Consider the following 24,054-nt stretch of genomic DNA (forward strand, 5'->3'; position numbering starts at 1 on the left):
ACATCTAACAAACACACTTTCCAGTGCAGAAGTGATGCTAGAAACAGTATCAATAAGCCTGGAATTTAGCCAGTGATATGGAGTGCTGGATGCTATTGGAGTAGAAAATAAATCTGTGTTTGTTTCTGAAGGTCATACAGTTAAAAAGATGTATAATGCTATAAACAGCTTGTTTCAGAGCAAGAATTTTCACTGCAGAAGATATGTGGTATTTTCCTCATTCTTTCCTGATTAATTCTGAGGGTAGACTTTACTGCATCATCTAAAAAGGGAGTTATAAGGCATAAATAACAAGGGACTGCTTCCTCAATAATATAATAAGAATTTACAGTTTTATTAGCCAATCTGTGTTTCACAGAATGAATCAGAAAGCAAGATAATTCCTTGTAGATAGAACATGCTCTTAAGAAAGGATTTTTGGAACAGCTTGTGGCACTAAGATTTAGTATTTTATACATACATACATGCCCATGCATCTTGGATATATCCCAAGATTTAGGATGTAATTGCTGGAAAAGATTCAGCTTTCCCAAAATATTATAAATGGAAGTAGATAAATTGTCAAGGGAAGGTAGCCTTGCAATAAGCTTTGCACTTTGGCTATCAGTGCACGGCTAGGCAAAAATTAGCATAGCTGTGTCTCAGTGATAGCATTTATACCTGGACCCAGTCCTCCACAGAGTCCATGGAGGTTTTGTTCCAGTTCCATCAGAGCTGATGGCAGTCATGTGCTTGAAATTGTTGTCTCTGATTGGGGTGGTCAAGAGACTTCTTGAGCAGAGATGTTTCAGAAAACAGAATCTGCAGAAAGCAAGATGTAGTACAGAGTTCTTTATGAGACCTTATTCCTAAATCATATATCTGCTATGATTCTGTGAGGATTTTTATGCTACTTCTGGCAGAAAACAATGCTCAGTTTCTTATAACATTGGAACGTTTGGATCTGCTTGAAATCATTATCATTGCATGAGGAGGGGAGGAAGCTGAAAAACAGGTTTCACTTTGCTTAGATGCTCTCTTTTATGATTTCAAAGAGAAGCCAAAGTTCAAAGCAGAAAAGTTATTTAACTTTGTTTTTCTGTAAATCTTAGAAAGAAAATATCTCTACGAAGTAAACCTATCCTATCAGTAGGAGCTCAAAGACAGTACATGGTTGACATGTCTTTTTCTGTCACAGGGGTGACACTATTCAGTGAGCAGTTAAACACATTTGGGGAAAAAACCCAGTTCCCTGCCATAATGCAGTAGGTTATTATCCAATTAAAAATGATCTGATAAAAACACTTTTTAACATTTGTCACATTTTTTTGCCTGTTTGTGATCCTGCCAAAGAATTTCTATCATTTTGTGAATGCAACCAAGATATAACTAACTGTTGCCATACCAATAACTAGGAAGAAAAAGAACCTCCTCCACATGTACTACCCACACAGATCTGATGGGCACAGTCTGTGAAATGCCTTGGGAATAAAATGGTGAGGCGACTGATGGATGCACATGGCTGCTGCAGTTGGGTCTGGCCTGGAATTTACATGCTCTGTGTGTGTGTTCGTGCATATGGAGTACGTGTGAATCACCGAGGCATTGTGTCTGCTCTGCTCACAAACACAGCTCCATTTCACTCACTTGCTACTTCTTTTCCGCAGTCTGTCAAATTCTGCCAGAGGAGCTGAGGGCCTGAATCTCTCTGACAGTACAACTTGCATAATCTGCACAGCAGAATAGTGAGATTATTCTTATTCTCCTTTGCTCCAGCTTGAGGGCAGTTTTCCCTGTGTAACATCTTGAGGTGTTTGATGTCTGTGTGTTCAGTGATACCTTCTCACTGACACTAGATGTTCTGACATCCATATGTAAAGTGATGAAGTCTTTATGTAATGCAACTTATATTTTCACTTTTAATGTGTCCACTAAAATTCCTTTTAAAGCAGCATTTCTTTTCCCCATCCTTCTCTCTGTCTTCTTGACTGTTAGATTGTGAGTATCTTGGAACAGTTTTCAACTATTTCTGGATGATGGCAGTGTGCTCAGCACATCATGAAAACCAATACATATATATATTTTAATATGGATAAGGTTCTGAAGAAGGGTCTGAGCTAATTATTTCTCACTTATGTTATAAAACAGCAAATAAAATAAAAAGCAAATCTCTGTAGCCTGAGGGAAACACTCAATAGAAAAGAAAATGAAGAATGTGTAGCTCCTTAATCTTTAGACTCTCAAAGATATTAAATTTACTACTCAGTTACCATTGCCTTGTAATGTTAATGTTGTGATATGACTTACTGTTATGAATAAATACAGTCATTGAACCCTCAACATTGAAAAAATTAAGCCAGTTCAAGTCAAAATAAATTTTGCATGGTAAGGGAGGATTTCTGCAAAATGAAAGGAAATCCCATGCTGCTTCATTTTCATATAAGAAAAAAAAATAATATAAAATAAAATATCATTTGGTTGTGGGCCATATAAGAATTTTAACCCTTTCTTCCTCATTTTAACCTACTATGAAATTCCTCTATCTGAAAGGATAGAAAACAAAGAAAAATTCTGTCCCTTCCAAAATAAAAAAATTCAGAAATATGTTGGCTTTTAAAGAGTTCTATTGACTTTTTTAGCTAACATTTTTCATCAGGTTCTACCCACACTCATAGATAGCTTCTGCAATATGTGCCCCTCCTCTTCACTGAAATTGCCATTAAAAATAACTGATGCCAGTAACTGGTCATCAATAGCATAGTATCTCCATTTTAACAATGGAGTCATACTTTTATATACAGTTCACTGTGTGCAAGGTCATTAAAATGTGGTCATTTTAAATGTGTCTAATGTACTGTATATTGAATTCAGGCTTTCAGAACTGACAAATATGTGTTCTCACATTTATGCAGGACTGTTTTTACATATGTTTGCTAATAAATATATCTCCCAAGGTATTTGATGGGAAAATAGTTTAGGATAAATCTCTCTGGGGAACCTGTTCCAGTGTTTCCCTTCCCTCACAAAATATAATCTCTTCCTGATATCTAGTATTCATCAACCCTCCTTCAGTTTAAATCATTATCCCTTGTCCTATTGCTACAGGCCCTACTAAAATATCTGCACTCATCCTTCTTATGTGCCCCCTTTGAGTATTGACAGGCTGCAATGAGGATTCCCTGGAATCTCCTCATCTCCAGGCTGTGTAACCCAAACTCTATAAGACTTTGCTCATAGGAGAGGTGCTCCATCCTTCTGATCATTTTTGTGAATCCAACGTGTGCTTAGCACCCCAGAGCTGTTTGCAGTAATCCAGGTGGGGTTTCAGAAGAGCAGGATAGAGGGGGATAATCACCTTCCTCGACCTGCAGGCCATGGCCCTTTTGATGCAGCCAGAATATGGAAGCAATCTTCTAATCTGACCAGACATCATAGGATTCGCCCACTTAGATCTGCAGTGGCTCCAGCAACTCATGATGAAGAAAACTGCTCAGGGCGTTTATGTCAGATTTGATAAAACTTTTGCTAAAGCATCCATTCAAATAGGTCAGAAGTTTTAATGGTAAATCTATCAGACATTTTTTCTGAGGTCATGAACTGTGAAGAATTTGTTCCTGCTGGCTGTCAGTAGATCTGCTCTTCTGGGAAATAAAAGCAGTATTTAGCTAAGGATACAGCTTTCCTCTGGGAAACACACATACCACTCCATCTGATTTCACTGGGGCTTACAAAGCTCACCTGTGGATTAAATGAGTCCTCTAATAATTAATTGTAATTATTTTTAGGTTAACTTTAACTGTTCCAGTTAAAAGTTCAGAGACAGAATCATTTATGGTGACAGACCAAGCAGCAGAAAGGCATCAGTCTCTTTTGTCACCTGGTATAGCAGTCACAGATACATGCACGACTACTCTCTGCTGAGGTTAAAGGGGAAAAGGTATTAAGCATAATTTCTCTATCTTCTCACTTCTGTGTTGTGAGAAGGTTGGCTTTTGTTTTCCATAAGAAATTTCAGCTCCTGTCAAGCCAGCATCTTGTGCCTTTACATGACCTTCTAAGTTTCATAGCAGAGGCAAAGAGTAAAGGGAAAACCTGTCCCACGCTCTACCAGAATGAAGTGGGATCACTGAATGCACAACTTGTCCTATTTCCTACATCACAGATGAGTATGAAACATTTCTGTGCCTGTTCTAATGGTGCACACAATTGTGTAGGTTAGAATATATTTTAATATTAACTCAGCTTCACACAGCTAATAGAAAACTAATATATTTCCAAATATGATAACAGGATTTTATTGTCAATACACGAGTTTTTTACTTCAAGAAGTTAACTCCATAGCAGGCTCAGAGTTTTGCAAATGGTGCCTCAAAGGCTGGTGTTGTTGTATACTGCACTTTTATATATACTCCTTCATACTGACTTTCTGTTCACTTCATAGAATGGTACTTAGCTTTTGAAACTTTACAGTTTTTGGCACACTTAAAGAAATCAACCTGCTTTATTAAATTCATGATTGAAGGAAATCACTCTAAGCCTAATAAGATTTATGTGTTTCCATTCAGTGTCAGCAGGGAGTCAGATTAAATCAAGGCTGAAAGTCTCAGCTGTATTCAAACCCTTGATCAAGCTACTAATGCTTCAGTTTGAAAAGTCTGACAAGATGATTAGATGATTTAAATAGCCCTGTGCTTTTTGAGATGGCTGATATCATGAACGAAATTATTTTTGCAGCAAAAGTATATATTTATTATAATCATATTAATAAATGTGACGTCATGGCTTAATTCCAGCTGGAAACTAAGTACTACACAGATATTTGCTCACTCCCCTACTCACAGTGAGATGGGGAGAAGAACTGGGAAAAGGCAAAATCTGAGAGTTAAGGTATTTCCTAGTCCCCACTCCAACTAAATGACAACTTATGGCACTGAAACCTGGCAGCAAAGAAGATTTTAGATATTTACTAGCCATCTTACTGAAATTTTATCCTGTATCCTGTACTGGACTTCGTGCACAGGCACCAAGCACTTGGTGGCATCAAGGCCTAACCATGTGGTGCCAGAACTTCTCTGCAGTGAAATAGTAAGAAGAAAACTACTTTTGGGATCCTTACATGGAGTACAAGTAACCCTAACACAATTCCAGACAAGATGGATGTGGAGGGTAAGGAAGATCATGGACTGACAGTTCTCTGGGGTAGTTCTCTTCACACAGAAAAAGCCTTCTAGATACAGAGATACATTGTTGATAATGTCAGGGAATTGTCTGAACTGTAATCACACTGCTCCTGCCTGGGATAGCCCGGGATTGCCTAGGAGATAAGTACTTTGCTATTGGCAAAGTGATAGCCGAGAACTCTTCTTTTAATGTTTCAGCTCACTGAAAGCTGTTTTCCCCTCATTGAACACCTTAAGAAAAGGTGAGGAGCAGATGGACAAAATGATTCTTCAAATGTATCACTCAGGACTTGTGTAGTCAAGAATCCTCTAATGAAGCAAAATATTGTGGGCTGATATAAATTGTCAATCCTCTCCTTTACTGCTACTTGTCAGTTTGTTGTGGCTGTATAATATCATCATTCTACAGAAGAACATTGACATATAGAGATCAAAATTTTGCATGGTTTATCCCAATCAGATAAAATAATGGAGTCTTAAATACAGTGCCTCTTTAATTTCAAACTGTATGGGTACACAGTTGTGTTTGACTAATGTGAATTGTAAAAATTGCGAATAATGCAATGACTGATCCAGGAAATCACAATCACATTACATTGTAGATGCAGTCAAGTGAGTACTGACTGACCATTTACAGGTCTCTGGCAATACATTATATGTGGATCAGGAGTCTCAGCTGCAGAAGTGTCTTAAAATATGTCCCTTAGGAAGTACAAACATACGAGAATAATTTATTCTAAATGTAGGAAGAAAGCAATTATGTATTTTATGTATGTATAAAATGTTCATCATTACAGGAAAAGTGACAAGGGTTAAAGGGATGGAAGTTGAAAAGAAACTGTCCCTTTCTTTTTGTGACTAAATCAATACGGGAGTATTTAGCAGAATCACCCAGTGAACTGATTGAGCTTCCCCATACTACTTTAGGCTACTGACCTAGCGAAATGTGAAATGTGGTGTTTGTATAGAACTCGTTTGACGGTGAAGGTCTGGTGAGAGAATTTCACTTTTCCCTGCGTGAATATCCTAACAACTGAAAGCCTTTTCCCTAGCAGCAGTGCTGGCTGGGCCGGCCCCGCTCGCCGGTGGATGAGCCGAGCTGAGAGCGGCAGGTGTCGGGAGCGGGGGCAGCTCCACGGCGGGGCTGCCAGGAGCTGCGAGCAGCGAGGCGCTGGAGGAACGTGTGAAACGCAGAACTCGCAGCTTCAGCTGCCGGGATGCTCCCACCCCTTTGGTGCTCACACATGGATTGCGTCTCCGAGCAGCCGAGGTAAAACTGGAGCAGGGTGAGACCAAGAAGCACATGGGCAGCCGTAGCACCCTTAGATAGCTTGAATGGACTCCTGCAACTCAAGGCTGCTGCTATAAAAGAGCCAAATGGTGATGGGCTACACTGATAACTGGCAGGACTGAGGTACAAGGTGGTACACACACCGTGGCTGCCACACCTTTAATGTTAACCTCTCCTATCCATAGCCCCAGGAACCCATTAGCTCCCAGGAATGAATAGAGGGAAATCAGAGTCTCTCAATGACAATCCCATTCCTTGTCCCTTCAGAATCATTCAGACACTCAGAGTCAGTGTTCAAGAGTTTTTCTGATGCTAACTACTAATTTACAAAGGTATAGGAAGCTGCCGTGGCTGTCAAATAAATAACAATGACACAATAGTAACAATAGATTCTAAAATGTCCTGGCTTTAGCTTATCTCTGGGACTTGCAAACTACCGAGTGGCATACACACCCACACAAACTCCTGAGGGTGAGTAGGAAAACACATACCTCATGCTCACCTAGCCTCTTTCACTGCTATTCAGTCTCAGGGATCACCATTCTGCCTTCTAACTCCTTAGTGTTTGGAATTTTAATCTTTAATGTCTCCACACGTTGCTTTTTATTTGGTTAACAGTACCAATAGCAATGGATTGTGTCTTTTTTTAATAAGCTGACATGATTGTTTACGAAATTTAATATCTCTATGGGACTTAGCTGAATATTTGGTTTTGCTGCTAGGAAAGAGCAAAGACCAATTTTACATGCTGCCCACTAGTGTTAGTGAAACAATAGTCTTAGCCATAAATCCAAGAAGCCTCATTCTTCCTTTGTTTTCATGATAAGGCAGAATTAAGACACCTTCATACCGGTGCAAAATGCAAGAAGGGAATCCTTGTCTGATAGTGTTTGTCTCCTTGCAGAGACCATCTTTCCTATCCTACGTGGGGCAGCTGCTGCAGGTAGCACAGGGGTGCTTGTCCAACTCCCCTGTATTGTACCAATAGATGGCTGCCTGCTCCTTGAGCCTCACCACCCAAAGGGTCTGAAAGCACTGCATTTATCCTGGCAATAGCAAATTTGCTGTGCAACTGGCTTGTTATTACACTTCATCAGTTGGGATAAGCACACAGGCCTACACATGCTGCAGCTCTTCTCTGTGCAAAATGTAGGGTGAGAGGGTGAGTGGAGGGACAGAAAATGCTATTGTTTTTAGAGTGTTCACAAAAATTATGAAAAAAGAGACAAATGTTCAGCTAAAATTTGAAATATCTTTATTTCAAACCCACATGACAATTAAGATATTGTAACCCCTCAACTACATATTTTATACAAAGTCAGCCAACAGAACAATGAGGATAAAAATTACTGTACATCTCCTTGCTTCATCACTCTTCCCTGCAGCTTTGGACAACAAATTAGACTTTTTAACATTCAAAACAATTCTTTCCTTATAAGTGCTGTCTGAAGGAGTTCCTGCAGAGAAGCCTTCTTTTCCTATGGAAAGGTTCAGGAGTGTTACTGGCTAACTGGATACAAAGCTGAGGCTCCTTAGTGACTGTAAATCAGTCCCATCTTGTTAATGTCAGTAAGGCTATGGTAATTTATGCTTGCTAAAGTACTCGAACCTGCCAGCAGGCACCTGGTTAAATAGGTATGTTTAACCTGCTGGAGTTGCCCAGAAACAATTAAAGCAGCAGCCACTCCATTCGATGTGGGGAGGTTACATAGTTCAAGTCCATCTCTGCCTTCACCATCAGCGACATTAGGGTCCCGTTGCCAGTAAAGCCTCTGTTGGAAATGTGAAAGCAGAGTACTCTAGATACCAGCAATGTGCAGTAGGAGCAATTGAAGAAGGAAGCTGAATGCTTGCTGAGACCTTACCCTGCTCTGACCTGTGCTGAATGATGTTATGATCCAAACTTCCCCCACTATTATCCAGGCAATCCTTACTTTTGCCTTCTTGACCTGCCATATTTCTTTGGTCTCTTCAGTTCTGGAGCAAATTTTCATTTTGTTACCAAAAAAAAAAAAAAAAAAAAAAAAAAAAAACAAAACCCAAAAACCAAAACCAAAAACCAAAAAGCAAACTAACAAAAAAACCCAAACAACCCCCCCCCACAAACACCACAAAAAAACAACCAAAAACCAAAACCAAACTGAACAAGCAAAAAACAAAACGAAAAAACCAAAACCACCTGACCTTACCCGACCTGATGTTGCTATTGCTGCTAGCTCTGCTTACATACCTCATGCTTTTTCTCTCCTTTGTGTTGTCTACTTGGACTGTATACTCTGAGCACTGTTTTCAGCTAAGTGCTGTACATATAATAGAGACTAAATCTTGGTTTGTTCTCAGGCATTATCATAATAAGAAAGGCATTTCAATTAAGAGAAGTATTGAAAAAATGTGCCTGTTCTTAATGACAGATTGTCTTTCCTAGGTCCTACCAACACAAACAAAGAAAAGAGAGACCAGAATACTCATTATGAACAATGCCTCAGCACAATCCTTCTATTTCATTGCTTTCTGCAGTCTACCACCCACTTCTTTTCCATACAAAATGTACCTTTTTAACAGCAATTAAATATTATCATGAAACTAAGCAAAAAAGTATTATTCTAATGTGGCAAGTTGTGCCTTTGCAAAACTGATGACAGAAATTATAAGTGTATCAAGAAATTCGATTAATGTTTAAGATAATATATCACATGAAGGAATAGTTAAAAAAAGAATACTGCAAATTTGCAATATAACTTTGTGGTGGCAAGGTAGTTAATTTTTCTGTGGTTTTTGCTTTGTTTTATTTGTTTGTTTCTTCTTTTCATGCTTGTTAGCATCTACTTTTCTGTCTTTACACGGGACACTACTTTCATATAGCAATAACAGCATTTTGTTAGGGTTTTATATGGGTTTTGAGATGTCAGAGATGATTTTGGCTGCTTGGTGCTCATGCTAGTGGTTGCTACTGTTCTCCTGATGGCAATTTTTTTGTTGAAAGGTTTAACCTGGGCAATACCATTAAAAAAACACATAAATTTGAAATTCTAGGGTACTCATTCAAATGGAAAGGGAATCTAAGTGTGGATGATTTTTGCAACTCAAATCAATGCTATCTTTCTTTATCAGATGGAGATATGAGACATCTCACCTAACTGTAAACACCCACATTGGAAAAGGAAAGAACTGCCCTGTTTTAGCCATTTCCCTTCAGATGAGAGAGATTATGCCCTGTGAGTGCCTCTTTCTCCTTCTTAGCTCTAAAGGCTATTTAGCTCAGATGGGGATGTTTGCATTATGGATATTTGCATTTTGTCAATGCATTCCTTTTTTTTTTTTTTTAGTGTCAGGTCTGTAAGGATTGAAGAAAATGCACCTTCTGAAAGGCCACACTCAATATGTACAAATTACTCCTTCTGTGCATGCCAGGCTTGGGCCAGAGCTGAGTCACAGCTTCTGAGTTTGAGGCAAAACTGAAAATTTCTGTGTAATGGGAAGGTCAACCAAAGCAGGGTCTGCAGCACAAGAAGGAACAGGGCAAGGCTGGAAAATTTAGAGGACTCGGCTTAATGGTCTCAGCATTTCACTCCTCATGCTCTGCCACCACCCCTGGCTGCAGCAGGCAGCCTGTTCCTCTGGCACAGGGAGCTCCTGCCCTGAGCCCCTGCCCTCCTGACACATCTGCTGATTGCTGCCTCTGGTGTCTCTGACATGAGCTAGCTGTGACCTGAGAAGAAAAGAGGAATGCTTGCTCCCAGACCAGGTGTTCTCAGGGATAACTCCTCTTTCCTCTTCAGCTGTCCAGCTGCAGGTTTTATTTGCCACTTACTTGAAAGACTGTGATAAGTAGCAATTAGTAGAAGATAGTACTAGCAGGCATCTGCCTCCCTGAGGAATGAAGGGAACAAAATACTGTGAAGGAATTTGCCTCCCTTAGAAACTTCATTCTATTTAAAGGCCTTTCTATCCTTTCAATAACTAATCTCAGGAGGAGGGAGGTGGTTTGAGGGTTATGGAAACAGTTAATTCCTGACTGCCACTTGCTCCTTCATGCTTCTGTTTTCCCCAATCACTCTTTCACTCTCCCAAAGATGCTTGAATCTAATATAATAGAATATTAAGCATTATATAATTTTTTAGAGGTCATGTTAAGCCTCACAAAACAAACGTAGAAGAGGAATTATTACTATTTTGCTGGTCTATGAGAAACACTATGGGAATTTTTTTTGGGAATTAAATTATGGGTCAAATTCGCAGAAGAGTCTCAGAGAAGACAGAAAAGTCCAAAATACTTGTTTCAATAGTTAAAGAATCATATATACCTTTCTAGTCTGTAAATCTTTACATTTTTCAAATATTTCATTTTAAAATTTTTTATTCAAAAGTTTTTTTATTCAAAGAAAATAGATTTCACAAACAAGAACATAAACATATTTACTTTCTGAACCAGTCTGAATCAATCTTTCTCATGAAACCTAAAAGGCCATTATTCATAAAATTGTACTTAGAAAAACTGGAGGCAGACAAGAGAAACACTTTTCCTCCAGGCTCCTTGGAGACCAGTGAAGCTGCTAGTAGCTTTCAGAACTGGAAAAGGGCTCTGCCTACTCACACAGTGTAGCTGCATTTATCTGAAGGTATTCCTATTATTTGCCTTGGATACAATTAATTATTTTGCACCTAAGGTGTTCTGTGGCTTGCCATTACATCACATTAGCCTTGTGCTTGACATCAGACTGATGCAATGTGATACATTAGGAGTCCTACCAGAGCTGTTTTAATTAGACAAGGAATTTTATTCACTTGGTGAATATTTGCTTTGAGTTGCCTGTACAAGGCCATAAAGTACAAGCACCTCAACGCTCCCAAGGAAATGTCAGATGGGGTATCCTGCACTCCGCTGATTAATTATATAATACTTAGATCATTTAGATAATCGGTTGAATGCATATCACACAGTTAATGAAAGACTTCAAAGCTGCAGGCAGACTTGAGAGATGAATCATCGGGTATAGCACAATCTTCATTACTCATAGCAGAAATGCAGCGTTCATAGTTACAAAGTTTTAACTGGGAGAGGTGCAAATGGCAGGGCTACCCTGCCAAACTCTGCTTGTTCTTTATTTTCCGCCTGTTTGAGGAGTCGCACACAGCAGGGTGAATAGATACTCTGGCTGCTTTTCGGGGCAAAGACTGGTACCTGAGGCACTGGTGGGGAAAGGGATTGATCAGTATTGCTCCATTCTCTAGAGTGCTGCAGCACCCATGACCAGGCTCGCCTCTTGCATTGCTGCCCTGGGTAAAATTGTAAAGCAGTAAAGGAAAATTATAATGTTGCCCAAGCAGAAAAACTCTGGGAAGAGTCAGAACCTGCGCACACCCGTGGGATTAGTTTTTTTTTTTTCTTCCCACATGGATGTACAGTGATTAGCAACAGACTGAAAAGTCAAGACATTATCACCATCATCACCTATTGTCATGGCTTGAGTAGCTCATTCCATTTTCAGAGTGTTGTTTTTTTTGTTTTTTTTTTTTCAGCCTATTAGCAGCAATTAAAGGTATCAGTTTATCAGCTGACTTCTAAAATGACCGTGTGGGTTTTTTTTTTTTTCCATAACTCTGAGGGCTGGAGTTTATTCAGTTATTCTGGGATGATGGAGGAGGAAAATTTGGGCTTTTTTTTTTTTTTTTTAATTTATTTTTTTTTAAGAGAAAATATCATTGATGTTTTTTATTGATCTGGCCCGTTCCGTCTGGTCTGGAAGCCTTAGGCTTGTAGCAAAGATACTTTGTGAGGGCTTGGGTGAAATGCAAATTAGAAATCGTAAGGAAGAAAGGCATATGGATTGAAAGGGCAAAAAAGAAATGCATTTATTTATTATTTTAGCTGATCAGGCAACTCCTCACTCACTGATTGCCTGTGGAAAAAATTATGTGAATGGTGAACTATCACAAAGAAATAAAAAAAAATATAGAAACTCTTGTCTAGGACACATTCAAGAGGCTCCAGAGCCACATTCATCCCCACATCTCTCACATCACTGCTCTGCACTATTATCAGTGCTCAGTGGCACTGGGGGTCATCCTGCCCTGGTCTCCCTTTGTGGGAGGACTTGTGAATTCTCTCCCTATCTGACTCACCCGAAGGAAGCTGGAAAAGCTAACAATCACCTACTCTTGTTTTTTAAAATTGCCTCTGGCTGAAGGAGATTAAGCACTATGTCAGCACCTCTCTGTCCTTTAACCCTCCAACGGGGGAGTGGAAGCAAACATCTGAGGTGGGAGTGTCCTGTCCACTCCAGACAGTTTTTGAATTCATTTCCTTTGGGGTATGGGGGATATATAGCAAAATACAGCATACATCTCCTCCCCCTGTTAAAAAAAAAAATTCTGTATGTGGTCAGAACCCGAGTTTTTTATCTCATCTGAAAGATAACACCTCCAGAAGAGCATCTTAGGAGAGCAATCTAGTACTGAGTCAGAGGGAAGAGAATGAGTCACTGCAGCGCTTAGATTTTTCTTGGAAGTTTCTCACTAAAGCATTGCCCCAGTCTGACACTGTTTAGTAGATGACATCAGAGAGACTGGAGTTTATGTTAAATTCAGAACGGATAAAAGCTCGGATCCCAGGAAAGTGTTTTAAGAGAGTGGTCGATTTTTTGTAGGGCTGGTCAAAAGTACTTAATTAGGGGTGTATTCATCAAGCATTTACTGTAAAACCAGAGTAAACAGCAGCAAAAAAATCAGAAGGGAAGACTAACCAGCAGTCTTAGGCTGCTGAGGAGGATAGATACAGCATGTGTCACATTGCACACTGTTCCTGCCTTTAGCAATGGCACACAAAGTGAACTCATTATAATTGAATTGTATTAGGCTAGGAAAACTATTTTTTTTTTAATCTTACTTTGCAGCTACCTGATTTCTGCAGTGAAGGTGCTTGCAATTCTGTGAAGGATCCCCTCAACACCAGCAAGACATCAATGGCAGTGCCAGGTTGTCATTGTGGAGTGGTGCTCTGGTGATTATCAGTGAATTGACAGTGATTAGTGACTCACTGTTGCTCATTCTTAATCTAGCCCACTCCACCACTGCTTGTACTGCCTTGTGGGAAGCAAATCTAAGCACATGTAAAGAGAGAAGCCTCAGTGTTATTTTGCTGGCAGCGTTCTAGAAAGCTCCTTTGCACTGTAACTGCTTGTCTGCTACCCAGCGAGTTTGCTGGAAGATTCTCTTCCAGTCCTATAGGCACTTCAGAGGGTAGACATTGTACATTAATGCCAAATGGTTACAAATGTATAAAAGTCATTTAAGCCAGTGAAGCATGAGATGAACATGTGTGTGTTGTGAAGATACCACATGTTATGAATGAAAAATGTGAATTTTTCTGGCACAAATCACTCCTGTTGGTTTCCTTAGGAATCTCCCTGTGCTGAAGAGACCAGCTCCTGTGGACCATGGTGGTACCTACCTCAACATCCTTAAGAAGGGATCCAAATTCAGAAAGGTTTATATAAAATTATTTTCTCCTGCTTCAGGCTTGAAACCACATGACATGCAGACAATTGTAGATCAACAGAAACTCTGTTTGCTCTGCCTTGCCCTCAGTATGCTACTTCTAGTAAATCTCAGAGGAGGTTGAAGAGTGGTGTGGCTCCTGCCTGGCTCATGAGCCTTGACTCATCCCAGTCAGATATTGCAGAACAGCCTGTAGGCCAAACATCCCCTCACCAGTATCACAATTGTATGACATCAAGAAAGGAGAGTAGAAGGGCGGATGAGAAACTGAGGGAGTTCAGCTTCAGAAGGGCTTTTAACAACCTGAGCTGGCAGAGCTGGAAATGAACCTGCCAGTGGAAGTATCTGATATTCACTGTGTCTGTCTCAGTTCTCTAAAAATGCTATAAAATCTGTTCCTTTCCTACTATTGTCTTCTGCCTCTGTTTTGCCAACATATTTCCTCCATGAAACTGTCCAATAAAACCTGAGCTTCCTTTATGATTAAGCACTCAAAGTGCAAGCAAATAGAGGCCCAATTTATTTTCAACAGACAATTCTTTAAAAGATGGAGAGAAGAAATATCTGCCTATACAAATACCTGTCTTTAGTCTAGCCCTCATATTTAAACAGTATTTCTCAGAAACCATACTGAAGGCCAAAACATGCTCAACAGCTATATGTTCAACAGCATTGTTTCTGGAAAGAAAAAACAATTCTGATACATGAATGAATTTATGAAACAAGGCAAATTGGTTTACAATCACTTTGAGAAAAAAGGAGTAGGTCTGCTATAGGGTCTCTAGTGTTTGACTTTGCTCTTCATGCCAAACATATTTTGTCACATTTGCTCTCATTGCTTTGAGCTGTTTCCTGGCAGATTGAGCAAGTTCTGCTTACTGCAGCTATGCATCTTGAACAAACATGAATTTGTTTACATGTACAGTTTTGACAGATGAAGTGAAAGCTGGCATTTCAAGGCACGTTTCGAGGGTTTGCATCCACAGTTCTTGGCAAACTGGTACATTCTGAAAGAAAAATTGCTTCTGCCTCAAAGGTGTGGAAAACCTCAGCTATATTAAATGGGCAGCCACAGGTAAAGTGGCATCCACACAGCTGCCTGCCAGACACTCTAGGCAGGTGTCCAGACACAGAATCATAGAATGGTTTGGGTTGGAAGAGACCTTAAGGATCACCTGGTTTTTACCCCTGTGCCCTGAGCAGAAATGCTGTCCACTAGCCTGGATTGCTCAAAGCCCCATTTAACTTGACTTGAGCACTTCCCACAATTTCTCTGTGCAACAAGTTCCAGTGCCTCACCACCCTCACAATCAAGAATTTCTTCCTAATATCTAATCTAAACGTGTCCCCTTTCAGTGTGAAGCCATTTCCCTTTGTCTTGTTACTACATGCTCTTGTCAAGTGTCCTTCTCTAGCCTTCTTGCAGGTCTCCTTCAGGTGCTGTAATGCTCCTGTGAGGTTATCTTGGAGCCTTTTCCTCTCCAGACTGAACAACCACTGTTGCAGGGGTTGGAACCCCAACTCTTTCAACCTGCTTTCACAGGAGAAGTTCTCCATCCCTCTGATCATCTTCATGGCCCTCCTCTGGACTTGCTCCAACAGGTTGACATCTTTCTTATGTTGGAAGCCCTAGAGCTGGATGCAGTACTCAGGTATGGCTTTGTGCTGCAGAAATGCTCAGATCACGCTGCAGACCATGTGTGGAGTGTGAAGTGAGGGGTGCAAGCTGGAGGCACTCATGGCTTACCATCCCTACTGCCCTGTGGCCCTTCCTGCAGTGGCTGAGAAACCCATGGCTCCTGCTTTAGCCATAGCTCCAGGCAGCACCAACAGGTGTCCCAAGGACACGTGCTGTGCTGTGTTCCTCTCGCTTGTAGGAGCAGGCTCTCCCCTGCTGCAGTTGAAACCAAGGGACAAAACGCCCATGGAAACTAATGGGAACATGGGCAAGCCCACTTCCCATATGGTGCCTGTCAGCCACGTGCTCAGGAAACATCTGATGTATTTTTATTCGCATCATGTGTTTGGTATAATGACTGAGATCTGTTAAGTCCTGAGACTGTAGACCTTAAGTAATTCCCAAGTTTTGTATAAATATCCATCTTTGTTCTTTTGTGAGAGAATCACATGCCAGCGTGAGAACTCATATGATTTTGGGTGCAACTTGGAGAAGCCATCTGATTTAAGGTACCCTAAAGTGCTCCACAGCAAACTTTGCAACTCCTGTTAGGGCAGTATTTCTTTGAACAAACCTGAAGGGGAAGTAGCTTTGATTTTTTGATGAATAATTGAGAAATATTGAGGCTGAATCTTATAATTTTTTACATTTCTGTGGGTTTTGTATAGCTCTAGAATATCTACCACCATGGCAGCTAAGTAATTCTGAAGCTATAATGCTATCCATCACTTTTGTCGTAAAATGAATTATATTGTTTATTTATTTGTAATGTTTCAATTGTAAACAGGAAAACTTTTATACAAAATTTTAGGTGAGAGCATAACCTTTACAGATAAAATATTCCTTGCAATAAAACTGCTATAACATAAAATGATATTAGATCTTGGTATCTCTTCTCCACTTTTTAATATCTTGTTAGGTGGATCATTTCAATTTAAATAGGTCCCTGAACTTCAGGTAGATAACCAAAATGTTAATATGACATTATAGTGGACAGGATTTATCTGTTATGAAACACACTTACTGTTTTATGTCACCTTGACTTTGAGAAAACGTATCACATTATAACTGAAATTGTTCCGAGTACAGTGGAGCATAAAAGAAAAATGATTCTGAATGAGGCACAGGCACAAGTTGACTTTCATGCTTCCTAAGGACAGAGGCTCAAGGAAAGTGTGCAACATCATCTTTGTTGTTTGTTTTTACCTTCTGGAGCTGTCTGAAAGTCCCCCAGAACTCATGGATTGCAATTGAGTGGACTAGATGCAAATAGGTGCAAAATAAAGAATGCAGAAACAAAGGTGTAAAAAACAAAGGTACCTTCCCAAAACTTATTCATGTTATTGTAAATTGCTGACAGTATCACCAAAGCAGAGATCATCTTGTGTTCTTTTATCTTAACAGTAACATTCAGGAACATTTTTCCCATTTTACTGCTTCATAACTGTTATACTACATTTATCAATTCTATTTTGCAAGAAGGTTTGTGAGCAATAAATGGCTGATAGAGGAAAGGAACAGAACTGCACAGCAGCTATGTTATTTATAGGAAGTCAGACTGCATTTCATATAATTTATTCTATTCAGGATAAAAATTAATATCTAACTGAAACAGCTAAGAACCTATCTTGAGTGGACAAAAATCTTCATTTACTTCCACTGCTCCCACAGTGACTTCCCACTCTGCTGCCTAAAGCTCATTCTTCACAGTTAATAATAAACATCTTTGGCTAAATAATGACTGCAGTTCCTCTGCTAGAATCACAACTGATCACTTATGTCCCAGTCAGTGCTGTTCTTTCAGAGTGCACTCTGCATTAGCAGACCCTCTGCTTGATTGGTGGCTTCACTCACCATCAAACTCACTTAAAGGTGTAAACATTTTCCAAGTAGATGTGGAACACCTAATAAACCTGAATGTTATCCTTGTTCTTCAGTTAGTCACTGCCTATTTACCATAAGGAAAAAAGGGACTTTGTCCTCTAGAGTAGAATTTCAGAGACGATTCTCATCCAGAACATCTGAAAAATGTGTCACCTCAAGCCACTAACTAATTTAAACTTTACTGTGTTTCATACTTAACAGGGAAAACAATTCCCTCTATCTGTATCCTAAGGGTAAGGGAGAGATGCTGATATCATTTGCAGTGTATTCTGGTAGATGAGTTTTCATTTTCATCTTTGGCATTTGAAGATGTTGAGTCCAATGACACTGTATGAAAATTATGATCTCTTCTAATTTGGTAATGCAAAAGGTGAATGGTGATGAACTTCTGAAAGTAGTTAATTCATCTACCATTAGTAGAAAATATTGGCTTGACTTCTTAATAAAGAGTTAGTTAAGTCCTGGAGCATTAACTAAAACAGTTGTTAGAATCTGAGAAATTCTAGAGGTTATTTGAAAGGTTTATGCATTTTTTTCCCCAAAATGGAATGGAGAAACTCTTCATGGGTGGCATGTTAGCTCTCCAGTAGTATAAAATGCCTGTAAATCCTGACATACCATTTGAAGCATTTCTCAGATCTATGGTTGCAAGGCATCCATTTTAAAAGTTAATGTTAATCAAGGCTTGGTTATGAGTGAGTGAAAACATGCCTGATTTACAACCCAGTATATCTCCTTAACCTAGACAGCTTGTGTCCTGGGTCCATGACACTGAGAAGGTATCTCCTTCCTTGATTATTTTCTGCTCTCTTGTAATCTCAGAAGTACTTTACCATAGAGACAATAAGCTTTCCATAATAAATGGAAGAGGAAAATGTTCAAGTTCCAAATCTGTTTGCCTTCCTGGTGATGCCAGGCACACACCAGCCATGTATGTGGTACAGTGTCACACCATGCAGCAGAGCAGCCTTGGGCTGGTCACATAAGGACTTGGACAGGGCCCTGAGGGGCTGTGCCCACCTTCCTGCACAAAGCTTCCCACCAGAAATACTGGGTGGTATGTTTCTGTCTCAAGTAATTAATTAATGAAGGCAGAAATAATTGATGATGAATGTAACTGAAGTACAGTGTAGGTACTGAGGTTAACAAGTTTATCTTATTTCTCACTGTCTATTATATGTACATCTCTGTTATTAATTGGATAAACTGCCTAATCAAGAATTGGGTAAGTATAATCCAAAGCCTATGAGTCCTGTAACATTCCAATTACATTTTTGGCAATGTGAAAGATGTGTGATAAGTCATCCACATGATTGCTGAAGAAAGAGTGTTGCAGGTCACACCAGAAGATCCATTCCCCAGGAATAACTTTATCTTCAGGACTCCTTATTATTATGTGGGAATACAGTCCAAAGAGCAGTGAAATAATTATGTTTTTCTAGCTCAATCTGGATGCTGACGTTATTCTTGTCAAAGTGGATGTGAAAAAATCCATTCTGTAGGCAGACTTCAGCATGGCTTCAGTTTCTGTTCAAGGGTTAGTAGAAGGTGCTTAGGACACCTCAGGAAAAAATTAACAACTCACTGAACCGGGTTCAGAACCTGGAGGAAAAGAAATCATTCTTACTTCCACTTTTTAGAAAAAATAAAGAAAACAAAATCTTTCCTGTTATTAAAAAGAAATTTCCCAAGAGCATCTGGACTTTCCAAATGTTTAGCATGTGGATGACTCATCAGCTTTATGCTAAGATATTGTGCTGTTATTTCAAAATCGAAATACCAGCTTTGACATTTTTACATGTTGTACAGAGATCCTTGGATTAAATGTGATGCTGATTTTGAATCTCTGATAAAATGATTTTTCTCTGACCGACAATTTGTTAGAGAAATTGTATTTTTAAAAGCCTTTATTTTTCTTTCTTGGCCAGACTCTCATTTTACTGAATTATACTTGTTGCAGAAACTGAAATTAAAGAATTTTTCTACTGAGCTCAGGACTTATAATGAACCAAAGGCTTTCCTGGGCCAATTAAGATGGTCTTTCTAGAACTTCTCTTCTCATTGAAGGCAATTCAAAATGCAGCTCTTCCACCACTGGTCAATAAGTCTCAACTGGCCAGAAACATAATTTTTAGAGAGGGTGGAGGGAAGGAAATGTTTAAGATATCTTTTTATGTATGTGTGTGTGTATATATATATATATATGCATATTTTGCAGTTTCTGAGATCCTTCACCAATCTCTGCAAGACTTCATTTTGTCTTCTGTGACTTGATTTAATTTTTGTGCATAAGGAATTATATGTGCTCAAGGAATATATACTAAAACCCTCAGTTTGGTCATGCAGATTATGACTTGGAGTAAAATAAACTTGGAGTCTTCTTTTATGGCTGCTACTAGGAAGATGAAAGTAACCTAAGCCAAGGAAGGGAAAGTGCATTGCTCAGACATATCTATTGATTGTGATTTTTGTTGCACTGAAGCATGCAGTTTCACACAAAACAAATGAAAAACTTAGTCCTCAGAGGTTTCCAGATCTTCAGATGAGAATGATCTTTTGGCAAGCGTAATAGAAAGAGCAAGGCTGACCTGTCTTCTGCAGCAGCATCTGGGGATCTTTAGGTTAACTCAGACTGACAACAAGACGATCTCAGGATGAAGAAGAAAATGGGAAGAAAACAAGGCTTCTCTATCTCCCCAGTTTAGTGCTCAGGTTGTTCTATACAATGTGTGCACATTTACAAAATTCAGAGAAAGATTTTCAATGTATGGAGACCTACATCACAAGTACAGGAAGTCAGGTCTCTGTGTACATATAATATGAAGCTCTGAAATTGCTCTGCACTACTTTTCATGATAAATTTGAGTCTTTCTTTAGCCACATAGGCTTGTTAACTTTACATTTCCCTTGGTTCTCTCCAAATAGAAGGAAGGCTACTTTTTACTGTAGTTGTATTTGTATCTAGTACAGATATCAAATGATTTCTATTTCTTTTATTAAGAACCAGGATTATAGCAGCAAGATCCAAGAGTACAGAGCCTATCTAGCAACTGTTAAATTATATTTTTTGTTCTGTTCCCAGAAGACCTTGTTCTCAACATAGGCACTGAAACACAGGTGTCTACAGGTCTAAAAAAAAGAAGTATAGGTAGGAGAAGAGACCAAAGTCCTCTTGAAAGGCTGCACCATTTACTGGCAGTGTCCCATCAAAGTAAGCTAGAATAATTTAGCCACACTTTAATGTGATGACTGGTCTGCACATGCAGATATATAATTGTAACTTTATAATCTCCCTGTCTGGAGTCATTGCTATTTTTCTGTGGCTCTGTAAATGTCATGGTTTAAGCCCAGCTGGCAAATAATCCCCAAACAGCCCGTCATCACTGTGGTCCCCAGTGGAATGGAGGAGAGAACTGGAAGGGCAAAAATGAAAAAAGTTGTGGATTGAGATAAAGATAGTTTAATGGGACAGAACAGGAAGAAGATAATAATGTTGATAAAATTAATAATAATTAGAATATACAAAACTAGTGATGCACAATGCAAGTGGTCACCACCTACTGCCCTGCCAGTTCCCAAGCAGCAGTGTCCCTCAGCAGCTTTCCCCAGTTTCTATGGTGAGTGTGAAGCCATATGCCATGGAATATCCCTCTGACCAGTTTGGGTCACCTGTCCTGGCCGTGTCCCCTCCCAGATTCTTGTGCCCATCCAGCCTTCTCTGGCAGGGCATGAGAAGCTGAGAAGTCCTTGACTTAGTCTAAACACTGCTTGGCAACAGTTAAAAACATGAGTGTGTTATCAACATTATTCTCATACTAAATCCAGAACACAATGCTATACCAGCTTTATCTCTATTCCAAACAAAACCATGGCAGTAAATAACATGATTGAATAAGAGAGGAACAACTGCTCCTTTCCTGGGGAACAGTCTGCCTTTCTTGAGCCCTGAAAATCCCTTTGCCTTCCCTGCTTCTATGCCTGCTATCCATTGCATGCCATTAGGTATACAGTTCCCTCTCAGTAGCTAATGAGACTTAAATAAACATACTGAGAGACGAACATGGCCTCTGGAGTTTAATAAATGATGCTGATTCTGGTTTCAATTACACTGGTGTAAATCTGGAACACCACCACTGCTTGCAGTTGAATTAGTCTAGATTTATATCACAGCTGAATTTGGTCCATAGATTTAATTTTTTTAACCCACTGGAATTTTATAATTGTGATTTAAGCCCTTTTAAACACCAAATATAGAGATAATTTAATAGATCGGGTTGTGTACATATTTTTTTTCCATATGCCTTTGCATACTGCAGCTCTAGTTTTGTTTTTATATTTTTAAGCCTTACTCTTCCAATAATCAAGGAAGTGATAACGTTGCACTGTTAACTGATAGCACTGCATATTATAATCAGAATGTAAATTTTTTTCTTAGCCCTTTGATTCTGCCCTTGAATTTTTGTACTTTTGGCTATAAGTAATGTACAGCCAAAGTTTTTAAACTTGATATCCTGTTCAGAATTGAAATGAAGTGGTTTGATGGATGGAAGAAGCATAATGCACCTTAAACTAGTCAGAAGAACAAAGTATTGTTTTGTTCTAAAAAGCAAGTAGTGTCATCTATACTATGATCACATCATCAGTGTTGCAATGAATAATATGTTCGGAATCTGCCAAAAATCAAAGGTGAGTCAATGGAAAAAATGTTGAGATGGGAGATGCAGCCAGTGAGCTCAGAGGCAACACAGACCTTTGAGTGCAGCAAGTTTTTACAACAGTTTTTCCTTTAGGTGTAAATGCTAGTAAGTGGCAATACTCTCTACAGAAATTGAATAGCCTTCTTTCAAGTTCTTCTTAGCTCAGACAGAGTGTGAGCATCCATAATTATATAAATTATAAAGAAGAAAATTTCTATGCATTCTAATTCTAAGATGGAGATGCCAAGCATTCATGAAATGTCATGATTTTAATCTTGTTTGAATCTGACTCGACTCAGTAACATTAGAATTCGGTGAAAAGGGGGAATATAAATTGATGTAGTAAAGGTATTAGTGAGGAGGTATCTTGGACTGTAGGATTATTGAGAACATAAAATATGAAGGCAATCTAAACTGGCTGGGTCAAATGTGATCGCCAGTCTTGACGAAGCCATGATCTTCAGCAATGCTGAGGACAGGAATCCAGAGATCTCATAATAGTTGTCCATATCTTCTTGTTATAATAAGAAAATGTGTGTAGGAAGGGGGAGGGGGAAGAAGATATAAAAACCTGTGCAACAGAAGCCATTTAAAAGGCAAGATTTGCCAACTATCGTTACCATAGTTACCTTGCATTATAATTATAGGAGAAAGATCTGTGGTGGACTTATTTAACTATGTGTGGGATGTATTGGTGATTGGATGATGACCCTTCTTCTCTGAAATAAAGATGAGACATAGCCTCTCTCAGCACATCAGGCTCATGGAAATGAAATATCATACTCATTAAAAATATCAACCTGCCAGTGCAATAATTAAGAGTTATGTTTGTTTCAAGATAGCTGGTCACATATCCTGGAGATGCAGAATTGAAAATTTCTTCAAAACAGGAAAAAGGAGGATAGCTGAGTGCTTTAGTGTTAATTTTCAAACCCACTGAGTCAGTGTGCTTCTAGAGATCTGATCACACTTCTGCTGAAGAATTAAAGTACACTGACAAGCCTAGATTAACTATGAGAATTGGAATCTGCTTGTTAAAGCTGTGAATGTAAGACTTTCTGCTTCTTTCTTCTTCCTGTTTATAAACTGGTAATTCCTGAGACATGCATGCTGTCTTCCTATATCTCACTACTTTGTGGTGTTTGTTTAGTTTTGGTTTTTTTTTTTTTTTTTTTTTTTTTTTTTTTTTTTTTCTTTTTTTTTTTTTTTTTTTTTTTTTTTTTTTTTTTTGTTTGTTTTTTTGTTTTTTGGTGTGTTTGTTTGATTTTTGTTGCTGTTGTTGTTCTTTGTTAATTTTGGAAAAAAGGGAATTGAATGTTTTTCAGAATAAACAGAGTAGGAGAGCACACATTTTCCAGCTGTCTCTTCTTGCAAATCACACTGGCCCAGATCTGGTGTAGGGCTTAGAGGATGCAGAAATTCTGGCATTGCCATACCTTACCACAATGAAACTCTTCTTGGGATTCGTGTGGCTGGTACAACCTACAGAATAGCTGCAGATCATCTGCCTTGCTATTGTTCTACTGTTTATCCTGGGGACACTGAAATACAGGACTGCTCAAGGCAAAGGTACCTGCTACCTCACATGCCTAGGAACTGCTACTCATAGAAACACAAAGAAACAAACATTTTGAACTTAAAAATTTACAGTATCAAGTCTTTAATCCTTCACAATTGGCTATCTCCTCAAATTGACCTTTTCTTTCCCTTTCCTCATAAATACCATTGTGAAAACTCAGCAGCTGAACAGAAGGTTAAAACAGTATACTTTGTTGAGAGAGGGATTGTTTTTTGGCAAACTGGCAGCTGGCAACTGATCCTGCTCTAAGGTGACTAATTTGGAACCTG

The 24,054-nt window shown here is 39.1% G+C and overlaps 1 long non-coding RNA gene across 1 annotated transcript in view; it reads left to right on the forward strand.

The window, feature by feature from the left end:
• The window catches only part of LOC306800726, a 599,049-nt gene extending 575,604 nt beyond the window's left edge, over window positions 1-23,445 (forward strand). Inside the window, exon 2 of the long non-coding RNA XR_013773911.1 lies at window positions 23,357-23,445. This is a non-coding gene — a long non-coding RNA (uncharacterized lncRNA). The remainder of the gene's footprint in view (window positions 1-23,356) is intronic.
• Window positions 23,446-24,054: the final 609 nt, after the last annotated feature.

This window comes from Erithacus rubecula, assembly GCF_903797595.1.
Source record: "Erithacus rubecula genome assembly, chromosome: 4".
Lineage (NCBI taxonomy): Eukaryota > Metazoa > Chordata > Aves > Passeriformes > Muscicapidae > Erithacus > Erithacus rubecula.